Genomic DNA, 19,511 nt, shown 5'->3' with positions numbered 1-19,511 from the left:
ACTTACAACAGTCGTTGAACAGCCGACCGAATGTTCAGTTTACGGCTACCAATGTTCAACTCCGTATCTTTATAATTTCGAACCCAATCCAGAAGACAAGGAAACTCATAGATCAAGTATTGGAAGAAACCTGCAGAGGAATTTTTGATGGAACTATCCCGCATTTGCATTACATGGAGAGGAAAAATACGAAAACCTCCCACGGTTAACCTGACGGCAAGGAAAGTCTAACCCATAATCCGTCTGAGGATATTTTACGTCAGCACTGTGGTCGGTCTGAACCGGGTGCGAACTTCGTATCGACCAGCCATCACTGGGATTCGAATCCTGTTTACCTCATTAGGAGGAGAGCGCTCTATCCCCTAAACCACCACGGCTCCACAAATAACCCATAAGAATCCATAACTGTCCCAGCGATTGAACTGCAATCAGTTCAAATATGATGGCTACTTTTACAAAGAAAAGTAGATAAAATCATCGCTCAAGTAAAGAATTCATTTTATTTATGTCGCAAAGAATATTTAGCAGTGTAATTCCAATTCCATAAATCAATAGTAAGCTCACATATTCACAATATTATAATAAATAAGTTAATGAAAAAAAACATTCTCAATCATTTTCATTTTTAAGACAAGTGGTTGCAATAGCCCTCAGCAACATATTCTAATTTGCTACATGATTTTATCAACCAATCTTCATCACACCAGAAACTCTTTAGCATACTTTTTCTTTTATTATTTTTGTAATGATTCTAATAAAAATCAGTAATTAGATCAGTTCACGGCCCAATAAGATTGGCTGTATTAAAAGTAAAATTGCATCGTACTATATATAAAAATTTGATGACGCTGTCGCAGTTTTCCAGTGTTGTCAATACATTTTATTGGCTGGAAAATCACATGGTCTTCCCACATTAATTTTTATTAATGTTTTCCTATTTTTGTTTCCCTAACTTAAAGGTTAAAATTACCTGTACTGTTATTATTATGTTTTGGATTTGGTTTGATTTCTAAATTAAAATTTTAGGATTATTATTATTATTAGTAGTATTATAATATTGTAATTCTATGTTACATTTTAAGATAAAGTTATTTAAATCATTGTCTGATCTTATTAATCGTTTTACAATTATTATTTTTTGGTGCAAATTACATTAAAATACTAATTATGAATTACAGTTTAAGAGATTTTTTTAAATGATTTAGAACTAAACTTTCAGCTTCATGGCACAAAATGATGAATGCATAAATTGTATTTAAAATACATCTGTCCGTTTGGAAAGCATTAAATTGCAGTTGAGAACTCACTAAATTTGTTATAACAATAAACTTTCAATTTTAAGTGTTATTTAAAAAAATGATTGCTTAGAAAAATGATTTACATACACTAATAGATCTCAATACTTATCATACGGGAAATATTTGGAAGTTGGAAGTGAAGAATAATTGCAACTGTTTTATGCTAAAAAACAATAATTATTGCGAAGCAATAATCGGGGTTGTGAGTGTCATTGAATGGGGGATTAGCCCCCTAGTAGTAAATATCAATGTTTGCATAAAATAGAATAACAGTGGAGTTTTTTAAAATTAATGATTTGATATTCAAGTATGAAAACAAACAAAGTGTTAAATCACAAGAATAATGACCAACGAGAACAAGACTAACGCAAAATACAATATTTTATTTTAAGTCAAATCACTATATCATGCTAAATACTCTCTATAATTAATGACCTTGCACTATTCTCCGCTATTTTTTTATATTTTTGTTTTATCGTGCAAAAATTTCTGATTAAAGGTAGCGAAAATTTCTCATTTTAACTGTGACATAAAGTTTAAAGTTTTTGTGTGTAAATGATGCATTTCGGAACTATCAATGCGTTATATGAATACAACAAAATTGTTACTCATCTTTATTTATTTCCTTAAAAATGAGGTGATTTTGCATAAGCATTTTAAACTCAATTAAAATTCGCAGTATGTATAAAACCGGTAAAAATTTAGTATGATGCCTTATTTAATTCATGAAGATTTTAGAGATCTAAGTTTAAAACCTCACCGACCCATGTTAGAATTGTTATCCCTGACTATAAACAATCGCAATGAAATACTTTTTTATAAATTTTTTTTCTTACTGAACACGTGATGTTGATTTTAAAAAGTTTTGATTTTCATTCTTTCAACCTGCATTACAAAAATATGCGAAATAAATTTTAAAACAAATGATTTTTTTAGACAAATTAAACTTTTTTTTTAAAAAAAAAAAATTGATTTTGCTTATATTAGCTTAAAATTGTTTTATACACGTGGTAAAATAAATTGGAAAAAAAACATAAGAGATTTGTCATCAAAATTTAGATATAAAAAGAAATTAACTTTACTTTTATTGATAAAATAAACTTTTATTAGATCAGTCTTTTAAGATGACTCTATATAAGATAGTAAACAGCTGATATTTTTGCCAACTTTTCCAGTTTAGTTTTAACTACGTTATTATAATGTCCAATTATTAAAATGCAATTATTGGTAAAAATAAAAACATTTTAAACATAATGGCTACATTTCAATTAAAAATTACTGACTATTTAGTTGCAGTATGAGATATTTGTCTTTATAACAATACCTTCACTCCTTATTAAAAAACTTACATAACTATATCGTTGGTGTTAATAAACACCTCTCTCAAAACGTGAAAATATTTCAATGCAAATTGTTTTATCTGATGGGTACTAAATTATTATTAAAAAAAAACAGCTACCAATTATAATTTTACTCTATGGAAGTGCCATTACAGTTTTTATTTAATCAAGATGGCCGCCATCATTTATGAGAAATCGTGTTGACAGCTCGGGACCCTTGTATTCACAGATCGTAAATTTAAAATATAATAGGATTACGAAAACTTGATTTTATCTCTTGAAATGTTACAAAGTATCAAAAGTGGTTTCTCCTTTTCTTTTCATTCTTATAATTTATTATTCTCGCATTTCGCAAACTTCCATCATTAGTCCAATAATTTATGTCTGTCTTATGATCCTTAATTTAAAAGAATTGCAATTTTATCTAAAATTATTTAAAAAAGATAAATTAAATAAAGTTTGATTTTCTTTTGAAACGCTAAAAAGAAAATTAATCTATAACAATAACGTTATTTTAAGTAGCATATCTTTCTCGAACTATGAAAGCATCAATTCGACCAATTTTTTTCTTCTCGTGGAAGATATTTTTAATAGAGATCTGAAACAAAAAAAATATTAAGGTTTTTGAATATGAATTGTATGTTAAAAAAAGTTTAGAATAAAATTTTCCGGGATAGTGATATAAATCCAAATTGTTTCTAGCTAAGTTGAAGTTCGTTTGACAGTGATCATTTCTCCAACATAATAATGAAGTAAATACATTATTATTACGTTAGAGACATAATAATAATGAAGTAAATACATTAAGAATATCTAATGGTAATAAAAGAATATTGGAAACTTAACATAAACCATCTGCATAGAGACATGATTGCCTTAAAAATCGAAACAAGCAGATCAAAATTAAATTAAATTATAACAAGGGAAAAATCGATTTCTTTAATGAGGGGGGTTTACTACTTTTGTTTTCTCGCCTCACCGAGTTCGGATATAAAAATCCGAAAAGGCAGAATATGTTTCCTTTCTTAAATTGTCCTCAGCAGCGAGAATATCGGATGAGAATCTGACAAAATAACCCGCATTATTGAAAAATAATTAATACAAAAACTAACTGAACACGAAGAAGTAATTAAAACGAAAAAAAAACTGATAAACGATCTGAACACTTAAAAATAGCTAATATATATGCAGAAAACTGAACACGTAAATATAATTGAAGCAAAATTTAACTAAACACTTAAAAATAATATTTCCTAATATTTCATGCAATAATATTTCAGTTGCAAAATATCCAAATATATTATTCTTTTAAGCATGCTTTATTTCAATTTGTGATGAACATTGATTTAAATCTCTATTTTTAACTTTAAAGCAAGCATTTGATTTTTTATACCAGGCTTGTGCCAGTCCAAATGAATTTCTTATGATACCTTTGTTATTTTTTTAATATGGTTTCATGTATTTTTATTTTTTTTTTTAAATTTCTATTTTAAATTTATTGTATTACCTTTCTTTATCACCTGGACAGGATTTTCTACTTGGCGACGAATATATATTTTTTGTATTTATGTGTTTGTTTTTGTTCCCAATAAAGTTTTTTTGTTTTGTTTTTTGTTTCCTTAAAAAAAAAAAAAGAACGAAATTGAACGCATAAATATTATACGATAAACTTATACGAAGATTTGCTGAATGCATAAAAATATCTGACGCATGAAAATTAATGAATACATTAAAATAAATGATGAACGAAAGAGACTGAAATAAGCGTCATCTTGGAGAGAACTGTATTGTAGAACTGTAAGAGCATACAGTCTATTACTAAACTCCATCTTCTAGCTAAGACGAAAAAAAAAAAAGAAAAAAAACTCGATAAGAGCGATAAATTAAATGATAAATAAAGGTAAGCGTTATGATTAAAATAAATAACAAGTTAAGAATGATTTTTATTGAAACACTTTTTCTTTCACAAATAAATTATATTTAAAGTTGTTTAAAATATTACAATAGTAGCTTTGCTTAACACTATTCATCAATTATAAATTTACATCCAAAAAATTATTATTACTTAATTGAAAAAAAAAGAAAAAGAAAGAAGAAAATGCAAACGAGGTAATAGGCGTCGTGGGAAAAAACACCCCCCTCTGTATATACAGCGTTGCGCGAAATCGGATTAGCGCACTTCAATGATTCCCCATCGTTCCTGTTTTGGTTGCATCTTTTCAACTCTGCACCGGAACGAAAGAGTGACGATATTTTGTAACAATAAAGAGTCACAGAAATCTTTTATTTTATATTCATATTCTTCGTTCACACATTTTCGTTTACGTGGACTCCATTGTGTTTCATATTGAATCTATTGTCGCTATCTTTTCATTATTATTATTGTTATTAATTTTTTTACGCATGATATTTATACAAAATCATTTAGAGAAGTCGTCTTTAATCAAAGACAACGTTTCAAAACAATATAGATCGAATATTATTATTTCATTAGCAAAAATTTATATTAATTTGATTTAATTTTTTGGACAGTGATTTAATTTATTTCTTCTTATCATGTTGTAGTAGTTCCATTTTTTTTTCTATACGGGAAGTGATCTTTGTTACTAATACATGTGATATTAATCATGTGGGATTAATTTAATGGAGAAAGTTAATAAAGTACATACAATGTTTTCAATTTACATTTTACCATATAAAATTTAAAATTCCTTACGATCGCTACTGAATTAAATAATTTTATAACCGTCGTAGAACAGCTGACCCAATTTTTGGTTTACGACTACTAATGTTCAACTCCGTAGCCTTGTAATTTTGAGCACAACCCAGAGGACTTGGGAACTCTTGGATCAAGTATTGCAAAAGATGGACTTTTTTAATGGAACTAACCAGCATTTATGTTACATGGAGAGGAAAACTATGAAAATCTCCCACGGTTAGCCTGACGGCAAAGACACTCTAATCCATGATCCGTCTACCGCTGAGGATATTTTATATCAGCATTGTGGTCGGTGAGAGCCGGGAGGGGGATTCGTATCGACCAGCCATCCCTGGGATTCGAACCAGGTTCACCTCATTGGAAGGCGAACGCTCTACCTCCTGAGTTACGACGGCTCAACAGGTAGATGTTGTAATGAAAATAAAGTTTTGTATTGAAAAAGCTAAATTAATGGAGACAAAAGGTTCTTCTTCATCTAAAGAAACCATAAGAAACACCTTATTATTAACTCCAATGATGCTTAACTAATTTTAAAAATGGATACTACAGATATTATGTTAATGGGTGTTCTTAATAAGAACTAAATGTACTATTATTGATAACAATTTATAGAATGGTAATTTATAAGAATTACAGAACTAACAGAACTATTATAGAACTAAATATATATTATGGTAACTTCTGAATATTGTTGTTGAGCACGAGCAATAGCATTGTGCAAAAGACGCTGAATATAATTAATCTTTATTTTGAAGGATGAACCTCAAAAACCATGTCACCGAGGAAAAAAAAGCAAATAATAATAAAAACAATTGAAATTGTTTTAGCTCAATAAATTTTGTCGGGATATGTCTTTCAGTTTAATACATGATTTCGCAGTATTGATTCATACTGAACGGAAGTACAAGCATTCAGTTAGTTATGTCTAATAAAATAGGGTTAATTCTGACAACTGACTTCATTATTTTGAGAGTCAGAATTCAAAATCAGTCGTGAAAAAGGGATGTTTGATTATTTTACGTCTGATTTTGCATCATAAAGTAACTTTTCCTCTTATTAATTTAAGATTTGCCTTATGAACCGTTCAAACTGCATTTTTGTGAGGGAAAATAAAATCATTCCATCGAAAAGGTTGCTGTTGGATTTTAAGTGGATTAATATGAAGTTCTGTTCAATAACGCCACTTAATCAGGAAGGAATGTTAAGAAATTTAGGAGCAAGTTGAATCAAAATATTTATTTGCTGCAACTCTACAGCCTACTGGGGTTGAACCTCGTAAGTCTGTAAATAATTTTTTTAATTGAAGAATATTGTTGAAAATGCGATATGTAAGAGTTGATATTTATTATTATTGTAATTCCAACAGAATAAATGTACTACATATTGTTTTTTCTCAACAGTCAAACGAAGTCAAACGAAAATAAACTGAAAATGCAACCAATACGCACAATACTAATAACGAACATTAGCACTCAACATTGCTTTAAAATGTTAAGTTTCATCCATAGTTAAACATTAGCGATGGAGTAAAGTATATCTGATAGACGTGAAAGTGACAACAAGGCATCCACAGATTGGTTTAGTTATCACAAGTCTTATTCTGTCTCTTTCGATGATACAAGACATGTTCATTTTATTTTAGAGACTGAATTCTATCAGTTGGGAAACGGATAACACTACAACGTTTTTCTCAACCAGCACAACAATGAATTCGCACTGCGTAATTGGAGTGACAAAGCATTCTTTTCCTCAAAAGGTCAAAGGAAAGGAGGATACTTTTTTTGTATTAAGCGCATTATGCAACTCAATGGTATTGGCATTCAGGTGTGAATGATAGTTTTTTATTCCAATAGTCCGGGTTCACCAATTGAGAAATGCAGGACTTTATAAATTATTCGTGTGATAAAAGAATGGGTGGAATATTACGGTGTCAACTCTGGGATTCGCATTTCTGTTCTACCGGTCACGAGGTTGACAGAGTAGCTCCCTCTGCCGAAGTTGCAGGAAACTAAATGGCTTCGTAAGGACTTCATCATACACTTTCTACTATAACGAACATTTATTAGGCATTTGCTGTTGTATTAGATATCCAATGATGGAAAATAAAAATGTGAATTACTAATCCTTATCACGTGGCTTAGCTTTCAGCCTTCGAAGAACGCGTGCTCGAATCTCATTTGCTTTGAGTCTAGTTGCGCGGATGAAACTCTGGTTGCTTAACCGTATGGGGTGAAAATAGTCAATAAACAATTTTTCCCACAGTTAACAAATTAAAAACCATCTTTTTTATGATTATTCAACTGATTTTGTAAAATAACAATTAAATAAATAAAATAAATATAGTTATTTAACCATTTTTTCTAAAAAATGTCTAACAATGAAGATTTGGTGCTATACTTATTGAAAATAAATACGTAAGATGGTGACCTCCTCAGATTGAACATGTACACATCACTGCCAAGTTCTATTTTGTAATTTATTTACCAAACAATACAAAAAACTATTTCAGTCCAGAAACACATTCTTTCTTTCTTTTTTTTTTTTTTAACATTTGAGAAAATCTGCATTAATTTCAATTCTGACACTAACTAAACTGTCCATTAGACTGTATATAGGTTAGCAATTCTAAAGCCTTATGAAGAAGAAAAAAATTTTTTTAGCTTTTGAACCATTGGCAGGATTTATTTATTCAGATAAGACTTGACACTTAAATACTGAGCGTGTTGGGGTTAGTTTGAGAACCAGTGCTGTTCTTATTGCTTATTTTTGGGGGAATAAAAGTGAGGAAAGACAGTGTTTCGAATGTATACCGATCATCAAAATCATGATTTTATCAGGATCTCAACTCTTGTGTCTAATTTTTGTGAACGATATTATGTACAAGGTACGCGCAAATTAAGCATTGTTCAGCTCAAGAAAATCATTCATCGAAACCATCGACGCTCTCACATTTCAGCGATTTTTTTTTCCAGAATTAATTAATATTCTCAGCCACACCATATTGATGGCAAGCACATCAAACACGCCATATACTAAATTAGAATATCTTCGACCTGGGACAGCCTGTTTAGTAGGGAGTTGGGTCCATGCCCAAGAGGTCGCGAGTTCGATAGTCACCTGCCGAAGATTCAACGTGTATTTGGTGACTGGTGCACTGTCAGGTCAAAAAGTCCACCAAGTACCAATAACAAATCAGTACCTTTGGGGGCCCTGAATTGGAGATTGCTCGTTCTCTGGCTCAGATCAAAATTACGATCTGTGAATGAATGAATGGATGTATGACTGTGTCCACCCTTTAAAACAGGCTATGACAGCTTCATCTGTTATATATATATATAAGATACTTCATCGATAACGCAAGAGAAAGAGATTGACAGTGAAAATTCTGAAGGAACAATCTAAGTCGATGGTGAATACGTTTCATAACCGTCGTAGAAAGCCGAAACAATTTTGAGATTACGATTACCAACGGTCGGGATAGCCTAGTTGATAAGGCGTTGCACACATGTCCACGAGGTCGGGAGTTTGATCCCCGCCAGCCGAAGACTCCCCGTGTTGCAAATGGTGGTTGATTAAATCGTCTTTTATTAAGTGATTAAATATGTCGGGTCACGAAGTCCTACGTGTTGCCATAACAAGTCATGCCTCTGGGGGTGCTGAATTGGAGATGGATCGTTCTTTGGTTCAGGTCAAAATTACGATATGATGGATGAATGAATGGATGTATGAATGGGTCAGCCCTATAAACGGGCTGTGACGTGTGCATTGTTGAAGTCCGATTCTTGGCCATAGGTAGTGCAACTGAAAAACAAGAAACGCACCCTCTGCCTTAAATTTGTTTGGCTTCACCAGGCAGTCTTGCTGGTATTTGGCATGTGTCATTTGAAACAACAACAATGACAGAATATCTTCAACTACTTTTCATGTATTTTTGAACTAAATATTTTCTGAAAACTTTAATAATTTGGTTCATATACTCTCGCCCTGTATTTACAGAATAGTAACTGCAAATAAAATGGAATTTGGTATTCCTAGCTAGGAAGGAAAATGGAATTTGAAAAATTTAATATGAATAAACTACCATGATGTCACGCTGTTTTGCAGTGGTGTTAATCGCATTTAATACAGACTCTCAAAGCTCCATTAAAAGGGCTGAAGTGATGTGTGATTAACCTTATGTTTAAAGAGAAATGCGTTAGAGGCGTTGACGACAAGGGTGTCAGCGTGCCACCCATGAATGTGACCACCAGTCGATCCATCATAACTGTTGATTGCCACAGCGTGGGGGCACCCATGGGAGTTCCCTTGGCTCATTTAGGGGGTGCTCCACGATCCATTACGTCCAACGTTTTCATACGAGGGTGGAACTGGATGGGAAACTTCTAGAGCGGAAGATTTTTCCGATTCGATGGTCAATTCTTTTGTTGGATGATGAAGAAGACATTGAAGAGTGCTATATGCATTTTGTTTGGAATGTTAGGGGATGGTCACGTGAGCCTTAGTCGAATTAATATGTTCATCTCGCGTAAGAATCTCTTTGTAAGAGGCAACGGCTCGTATATTCTCCAGTATTTGATCATAGATTTGCTTTTTACTGGCTTCTCATTCGTTACTATAAAGTTCATATTTAAGATATTTTAAACGCTATTCATGAAATGAAGTTTGGCTGATTTATTCTTCTGCTCGTAATATTTTTACTTCACTTTTTAAATAAAACAAATGAAATAAAGTAAAATAAAATAAAAAAAATTAAAAAAATTATAAAAAAATAATAAAGGTTTACCACTGAACCATACTACATACTGTGAAACTTTTCAATTTGACAACCCTTGTTGATCATCTGTCGAAATTGACTACTATTTTTTAATATTTTTTATTTTACAGCAGTCGTTGAACTGCTGACCCAGATTAGGGTTCACGACTACCAATGTTCAACTTCGCATCCTTGTAATTTTGAACCCATTCTAGAAGACAAAGGAACTCCTAGATCAAGTACTGTGAGAAATTTGCCTACGTATAGGACTTTTTGATGGAACTAACCAACATTTGCGTTACATAGAGAGGAAAACCCCGAAAGCCTCTCACGTTAAGTCTAACCACAAGGGGACTCTGACCCGTGATCCATCTACCATTGAGGATATTTCACGTCAGAATTGACCTCCATTACCAAGAATCGAATTACCAAGTTCCGTAATTTCAGAAAATATTTTTTCCAGTGGTAGCAAAGAGAGTGTATTAATATTTTAATAAATAAGATTTAAAGAACTGTCTTTCGGAATATTTTATTCTACATAGTAACGGTTAGGTAAGGAAGCAGCCAGGCTTTTAATTTTTTATCAAGGTCTTATGAGAATTCTATTTGCTTTTAAAATTTCGGCATTAGTTTGCTATCATAGATAAATGCATTTCACACAAAACTCAAATGTTGAAGGGTTATGTGACAGTTGGTCGCGAGCAATAGCATCATGCAAAGTGATACTGAATACAGTAAATCTTTATTCTGATGGGATAAACTACAAAAACAGTGTTTTGCTTAATTTAATGAAGTAAAGCCGCAGGAAGGGAAATTAATGATAAATAAATAATTAAAACTATATTAGACTCATTAATTATGTTGGTATATGTTTTTCAATTTTGTGCACGATTTCGTAGTGTTGTTCAATGCCGATTTGTAGATTATTTTCTTCTTGTATGGAAAACCTTGTATGAAAAATAGGTATTCAGCTAGTCCTATATATAAGAGAGAGCAAAATATTTCTGTAAACTGACCACCTGTCTATCTTGTATTCTTATCACTAAAGTAAGTCAAATTTTTATAGAGATGTTATTAAACGATAATCTAAATCCTTCATGAATTGACAAAAAAAAATTTATGAAATTTTCGATGATACTATGTTTTTAACGGAATTTGATTAAATTGACAAAATAGTGTTAAGGGCCAATTTAAACGTATTTTGTAAGTTCACCCTAGGAGGAAACTATTAATGTATAGATTAACGAATATTACGCATGTTTTAAACAAAGATCCTTAAGAATAACATAATATAAAGAAACAATAAGTCATAAGTAAGTCATAGTCATAGTAATAAGTCACCTTTCTAAGATGACCACCAAAGTAATGCACCACAACTATCGTTAACTTGACTCATAAAACGGGGTAAATTTCTAGCAGTTTTAATAAGGTGCTAAACTGTATCATGATTCCGTTTAAACTGAACTATGGTTTCAAGATTACGAAAAACGGTTACGTGTTTCAAATTAGCACCCTATTCAGATAGCAACGAATTTGAATGACATTATAGTTTAACATGTTCCAACATTTTTATAAGGTTCATGATAAATTAAAAAAAATACCGCTCTTTTATCTTGTATAACTTTAAGAATAATTGTTATTGTGATATATTAGAGAAAGTTAATCCTTTTCTGGCTTAAATCGGATCATTTAATGAGAAAGCTTAACAATTATATTTTTAACCAATAAATTGAAAACGCTTCCATTATTTTCTAGTTTTAATATTTATTAATATCAAACTGTTTTGGCATTCCAATCAGAGGTATAGGGTCTGTTTTTAAACTAAAGGAGATTTCCCAAGTGTATTTATGAGAATTCTTTCGAAGTGACAGCAAAGTTTTCGTGCATCAATCAACTATTATCCTATTTAAATATTTTGAATTGGAACCAAACCTAGAACCTTTAATTCTTGATTGAAACTGTGAGTTGGGCATAAGTCTACGTAGACGCTTTTTGAAAGGGGTGTGGAAACAAATATATATTTCAACCTTTATAATTTTTTATGAATGGAAACATGTTTCTTTTTCAAATTTATAAATTTTGAGCTATATATTTGCCTCAATTCATTCAAATTTATAAATTCAAAAAAAATGCATTTTTTAAATTTATAAATTTTAAGTTATATATTTGTTTCAATTCATTCATATTTATAAATTAAAAAAAAACATATATTTCCATAATTTATAAATTTGAATGAATTGAAACAAATATATAACTCAAAATTTATAAATTTGTATGAACGAAAACAAAAAAATATTTCGAATTTTTTTTTATTTGTGTGAGTGCAAACAATTACATATTTTAAAATTTATAAATTTTTGTGAATAGAAATTGTATATTTTAAAAGATATAAATCTATGTATTTTTATCAAACCCGAACCTTCTTTTATCACCAGAATTTGCTTTAGATGAAGCGTATCGCTTTATATCTTGCTTGATTGACTTAAATTATATTTTTGTGCAGTTTTGAAGGAAGCTTTTTGTTTGATCCTCGATTTTGTCTATCTTAAGAGATTCTAATAAATTAGTTTGAATATTGAAAAAAAATATTTTGAAACACAAAAAAACCAATCAAATGTAAATGCTAAGTATTTTCTAATTTAAAAAAATTATTTTTTCAGAATTTTTTTCGATTCAAATGTTTTAGTACTTTTTAAGGAATAAAACCAAACTTCAGGATAGCATTGGTGTTGTACTACCAAAATCTACAAATAAAATTATAAATATGTGTATCTCCTATCAAAACAAGTTTGATTTGTAACTTAACAGTTAAAAAAGGGCTTTGGTGATGAAAACAAAACCTTCATAAGTTGTCTTAATTTAAATAATACGATTTCATTTGAGAAGTTTTAATAGTAAGTTTTTTTCTAATTCCTCCAAAAAAAAAAAAAGATAAATGAATAAAATAAATAACTTTAAGTAGAAGACTTTAAGTACGACGACGCATAAAACGACGAAAAAACGACGCATATTCTGTTTAAATCGATATACATTTAAACCAAAATTAATAGACAAACACATTTTTTGAGTCACCTCATCATCTTGATAAGATAAACTCATTACACATCGCCCCCGACTCCGCATCATCCCCCCCCCTCCCAGTTCATTCACACACAATCGAAATAAAATCTGGATCAATAGAGATAGGCTAACAATAAAAATCTTAGTCTCCCCCCCTCCCCCTGGCTATTATATATTTCATTCCCCACTTCCAAAATGATGCGAAATTCTGGTAGAAGGCGAACTATTGGTGTATGATTTCACAAAGAGCTATCTTCATCTCAAACCGAAACAAACTTCAACTCCCAAACGTCATCTATACCCCCTAGCTTATTATTACCCCTCATGCACAGGAAATCAGGGATGAGTTCTGAGGAGGTAGCTAACATTCGATTGTGAGATGCGTGCAATCCCCCCAAGTCGCCTGTAGGACAGAGATAAGGCGTTAGTCAGTTTTCCCGGGTATCCTCCCCCGCTTCCTCGGGATCCCCATCCTCTCCCTCGTCATTTCACCATCCCTGTCATCTTCGGGATGTTACTCTTCTTGGATATATATATATGCAATAGTTATGTAACGCGTTTAATGTTGACAAAAGAAGTGCTCTTTAATNTGTTTAATCCATAACCAGGATCAAACTCACAACCCTCGGTCCTCCACTACACCAGTGAAATGAGCATTAGCCTTGGAGAAGGTAAGACGTTCATTTTTGTAGGAGACTGGGACTCAGAGGAATTATTGGTTTTTGGACAGCGCAGTATCACAATATGCTTTTATTTTTTAAATGTATAAATTTGAATGAATTTAAATAAATATATAACTTAAAATTTATAAATTTGAATGAATTTAATATATAATTTGAAATTTATAAATTTGAATGAATTGAAATAAATATATAATTTAAAATTTATGAATTTGAATGAATTTAAATAAATATATAATTTAAAATTTATAAATTTGAATGAATCTAAACAAATATATAATTAAAAATTTATAAATTCGAATGAATTTAAATAAATATATAATTTAAAATTTATTAATTTATATAAACGAAAATAAACAAATATTTTAAAATATTTTTTATTTGTGTGAATGCAAGCAGATACAATTGAAATTAATACATTTTTGTGATTGGAAATTATACATTTTAAAAGATATAAATTGTTATATTTTCATCAAACATAAGCCTTCTTTTTATCACCAGAATTTGATTTGTATGAAGCGTTTAGCTTTGCATCCTGCTTGATTGACTGAAATTATATTTTTGAGCAGTTTTGAAGGAAGTCTCTTGTTTGATCTTCGGATTTATATTTCTTAAGAGATTCTAATAAATTCATTTTGATACCATTTTAAAAAAGAAAAAAATTTATTTATTCAGTGAATTCAAATTATTTATTTGATCTCAATATTTTAAAAACATTTTTTCATAATTACACAACATAACTTAAAGCTTCAACCTCTGAACTTTATTTTCATGATTACAAAAGAATTGAAAAGTTCTTGATAATACATTAATTAGTTCTATAAATGTAAGCAATAAGTTAAAAATCGACTATCACATTTTTTAATAAACTGCACTAGTAACTCGTGTTTTATCATTGGGCATGTGAACAATACGTTTCAAGTTCTTATGCACAAATTATAAGTTCTTAATGTGTTCTTGATAGTGTGAATAATTCGAAAAACTCTTCGTTATTTTAATTTTATATAGAAAAATAATGGGGTTATATTTGAATTTACGAATAAAATACGTGTGGTTACAGAGATGTAAATTATACTTTTGATCGAGACTTTTAGACAAAATTTATTGCACAGGCACTTACTGCATTGCTATTTAAGTCCGTTTCACTCTCTTGCCGAAAATATGAGGCTGGGATAGCCTGGTTTTAAGGGCTTTGGACTCACGTTCATGAGAATGGGAGTTCGAATCTAACCAGTCAAAGACTCCCCGTAGTGAATGGTGACTGGTGCACTTTAAGTCTGTCGGGTCGCAATGTTCATCATGTTCCCATGACAAATTATACCTATGGGGGTACTGATTCGGAGATAGATCGTTCTCCGGTTTATGTGAATGGGTCCGCCCTATAAATGGGTGTGGCAGAAGTTGAATGCTTGGCCATAGATGGCGCCACTGGAAAACAAGAACAATCACATCCTTTGCCCTAATGGCTTACGACAACAACAACAACAGCCAAATATATGCAACTATAGCAATAATATTATTTTTTAGATATAGTTCAATAGAAATGGGCAATAAGATAAGAGAATTTACAGCACCATTTAGTGTAGTTCAGTTATCCGACTACATTCGAAATCTTTTTTTTTTTAAAAAATATTAATGTAAAATTTTTGAGAACTAGTTAATTTGTTTTATTATACATAAAAACTTATAAAAGTAGCTAAAAAGATTATTATTATTTTATTTTTATTTCTTAAGTGGCCATTTTTATGTAGAAATAAGGCATTTTTTGCATATGCCATAAACACTGTAAAAAATATCTATCACCCAAAACAAAAAAATCTTTGAGGATTTTGTGTAGAAGGCTTTTATTATCTTTAAAGTAAGTGCATATGCTACTGAGTTAGGGATCAATGTAAATTAAATAACAAATTTTAAAAATTTTCGCACTTGTCTTTGCGAAAAAACAGGTATTAAAATGAAATTCTAATTTTTTTCTCTTAGTCTGTTGTTCAAAACATGTGTGACATAATCATAATCATAACACTCGTGAAAAATTGTAAGCAATTATTTTAAAAGGAACATGAAATATCGTGTTTAAGGTGGTGTAAAATGTAAAAAAAATCTGATTTTGAGATAAATGCACTTAAAACCCCTAGTCTATACAGTGTTATCAGCTTGAATAAAAACTGCTATAACTTTGTAAATAATTAGAGTACAAACAAAAGTAAAGTATTTGTAGAAAGCAAAGAATATAGGTATTTTAAATTTATAATAAACTCAATTTCAAAAATTTTATCCAAAGTCATGTTTTTGCACTTGTCAGATACCTTAAAGGTGGTGTTGACGTTCCAGTCTCAGAAACAGTACAAACCAGGAAAAAATGGAGTTATATAGTTGTAGAGCATACTGAATTTAGTACGAAAGGATAGATTGTTACCGTTATTAGCTCAAAATGAGCATTTGTTTTGTAATTTCTTATAATGAATTGTAACAGAATTGTGTCAGAAAGAAAACTAAAAAAACTAGATAACACAAGATATCTTTATTTAACGTAAATCAAATCTAACCTTAGGGATAGATAAACCTTACTGGCTTAGTCCATTAAGTAATAGTTACGGAATTCCTAAAAAAATAAACGTGCTTTTTTATCATTTGTGTTCCTATGGTAATCGAGATTTTCGTAAGGACTCAAGGTACTAAGATTTTTATGTTCCTAAGATTTTCATACTAAAACTATGGTGTTCATGAATTTGTAATTTATTTTTCTGATCTATTTCAAACCGTTTTAAAGATTGAAGCGATAATTTAGAAGTTTTCGACCAGGTGATGCTATGATAGTCTCTTTTAGTAGTACTTAGCCAATTCATTATACCTAGACATTTTTTAATGAATATTGCTGCAGCGAGGGGAAGATAAACTTTGAAGGAAAGATGAGGAAGCTGAGGGAAAGATGAACTTTGCTACTTTAGTCCATGAAGTAATAGTTACGGAATTCTTGAATAAATAAGCGTGTTTTTTAATTGTGGTACCCAAGGTACCTAAGATTTTTGTGAGGATTAAAGGTACTAAGATATTTATGTTCCGAAGACTTTCGTATTAAAATTATGATGTTCATCAACTTTGAAATTCATTTTCTTAGTCTATCTGGAATTAAAAGATTTAAATCGTTTGATTTTAACGAATATTTCTGCAGCATTTCAAAATTTCGAGAACGGACATCAAATGACCGTGTGCAAATAAATAAAATTTAATTTTGGTATCAAATATTATTTTTGAATGTCTTCAATACGCTTCTTTTACAATCACTACGGGGAAGATGATGCTCGGATTCTAAGAGCATTCACGGAAAAACCCACATGAATCGCAACCAAATTTTGACCTCTTCAGCAAATGATTAATGGAACAAAAAAGAATTTTTAAGGGCTTGTGCATGCTATCATTTTTTTTATTTGGTGTTAGTTAAATAAAAGAAGGATTTTCCCCCAACAACCTTATAAAGCCAAATGATAAGTAGCATTTCATTTCCAGAAATGATATAGTGATGGAAAGTCCTGTTTATCAAATTTTTATTTGCCAAGACTTGCTCCATGCAATCACACACACAACCAACCGGGGTCCTAGCCTCGTTTTTCAGGGTTTTAGCTCTTAACAGCCAGGGTAGGTATGCCATTTAACTTTTACTTCGGTCAAACGACAGTATCTGAGCTGGCTAGCCCACTTTCCAAACTTCTACACCGCAACCAACGAATGGATTTCTAACCGCAACAGATTTAACAGGAACCATGCTGGGTAGACTAGCCAGTTGTTTAATCCATAACCAGGATCAAACTCACAACCCTCGGTCCTCCACTCCCCCAGTGAAATGAGCAACTTCCATAAAATCAAAGTATTCTAGGAAGCGTACACCAGCTATCTATCCACGCTACAAAAAATGAATAATGAAAACATTTTTATATAAAATATCCTACCGTACAATAGTTCATTAATCAAGTAATGTATAATTTCGAAGGGGATTTTGTCCCCCCTAACCCTCCCCAAAACTACGCCACTGGTAAGGTGTGTAAAATTTGTGACAGAAGGTTTTGATAAAATATGTGTACTTGAAGCTAGAGATCTATATCCGAGCAGCATTAAGATATAAATCAGCCTTTTTTCCCCAAAAACTCAGATTTTGGAATCTTTGAAAATCTTTGCATATGGCGGTTAATATAATACCCACCTCCCCCCAAAAATGGATGGTTCATTTATTTGAGTGTAGATGAAACTCGATATATAACCATCTTAACCTGGTGAGTTCTGCATTGTTCTGATCTAACACAATGAATAAAGAGATACGCAGTGGAAATTTCTGGGTGTAATTAGGTTGATTTCCGCTATAACACTGGAAATATATTTTTAGTGTCTATCTTAAACTTGTTTTATCTGTTTTTTCAATTTAAAAAGAATTTTTAAGCCGCTCCTAGAATTTACAAACAAACATACTATTGTATATGAATAAATAAATAAGTACCACTACCCACAGAAAAAATTGACAAAACAGACACCATAGCTTGATATATCTAAGTTTTAAAACACTTTAGTCAGACATTTGATTCATTCATGTCCTTTTTTCTCCTTGCTATAATTGAGAAATATAATAGGAAAAGAAATAATTAACTCTTATCAATCATTTAAGTAAACAGCCATTTAAATAAGCCATGGAAGTGTAATCACATTATTATCATTCTATTTGGTAAAAGGAATGGACAAATAAGAATGCTAGAGATTAGTTAGAATTGTAAAATTATAAAATTTTATTTATTTTTATGTTTTTAATAGAAAATTTCAAAATAAGTGCTTTAGAAGCTTTATTAGTAAGACAGTAATAATTTTTCGTGAACGTTATGAATTGCGCAAATTATCTACCGCTTCTCTAAAGTAGTTGTTTAATCTATCTTTAAAATAGCTTTAGCTAAAAAATTAAATTTTGATGCAAAAGCTTTTTAAGAACTATAAGTAAAATAGTTTTAAAATTAAAATGAAGTGAAACGTTTTCTTCTTTTTATATCCTAATTCAGTTAACGAAAAAAAAAATTCACTGAAAAGTGTCCAGAAGTTCTGTAAGTAAATTAATATATATTAATTTCCGAGGATTTTATGAAAGTAAAATTTAGAAATTTTACTTCGTCATCTTATAAGCAATACTTATTCGGTTTCTTACTCAAGGAGTAAAATTACATAACAGAAGTTATACAAAATTTTGATGGATTTCAATTTATTTCTGGAAGGAATTTTTTTTCCATTTGACTTTTTATCTTATAAGCTTATTTTTTCAATTCTTAACATTAGAAATTAAAAAATTTTATAAAACTAATTAAATCTTTATAAAATTTCGCTCTTAAATTATTTTGTGAATGAATTTACATGCATTTTAATGATAATAAAAGCAATTTTTCTTCCTTTCTTATCATTTAATTATTTTATTTTCCAACATAAAAACTGAATGGAATTGTAAGACTGACTCAGTATATTTTAAATAATGTGAATATATTTCTGCATGTTTCATGGAAATTGTATTAGAAAATTTACAAATCTATTACTAATATATGTTGAAATTCTCCTTAAAATTGTTTTTTATATCTAGAAAATTAATGATAATTATCTCATTCCATTTTAATTTTAAAAAAAAGGTACTGGTAAAAT

This window comes from Parasteatoda tepidariorum, chromosome 2 (assembly GCF_043381705.1).
Source record: "Parasteatoda tepidariorum isolate YZ-2023 chromosome 2, CAS_Ptep_4.0, whole genome shotgun sequence".
NCBI classification, from domain to species: domain Eukaryota; kingdom Metazoa; phylum Arthropoda; class Arachnida; order Araneae; family Theridiidae; genus Parasteatoda; species Parasteatoda tepidariorum.
This window is presented reverse-complemented; position numbering follows the sequence as displayed.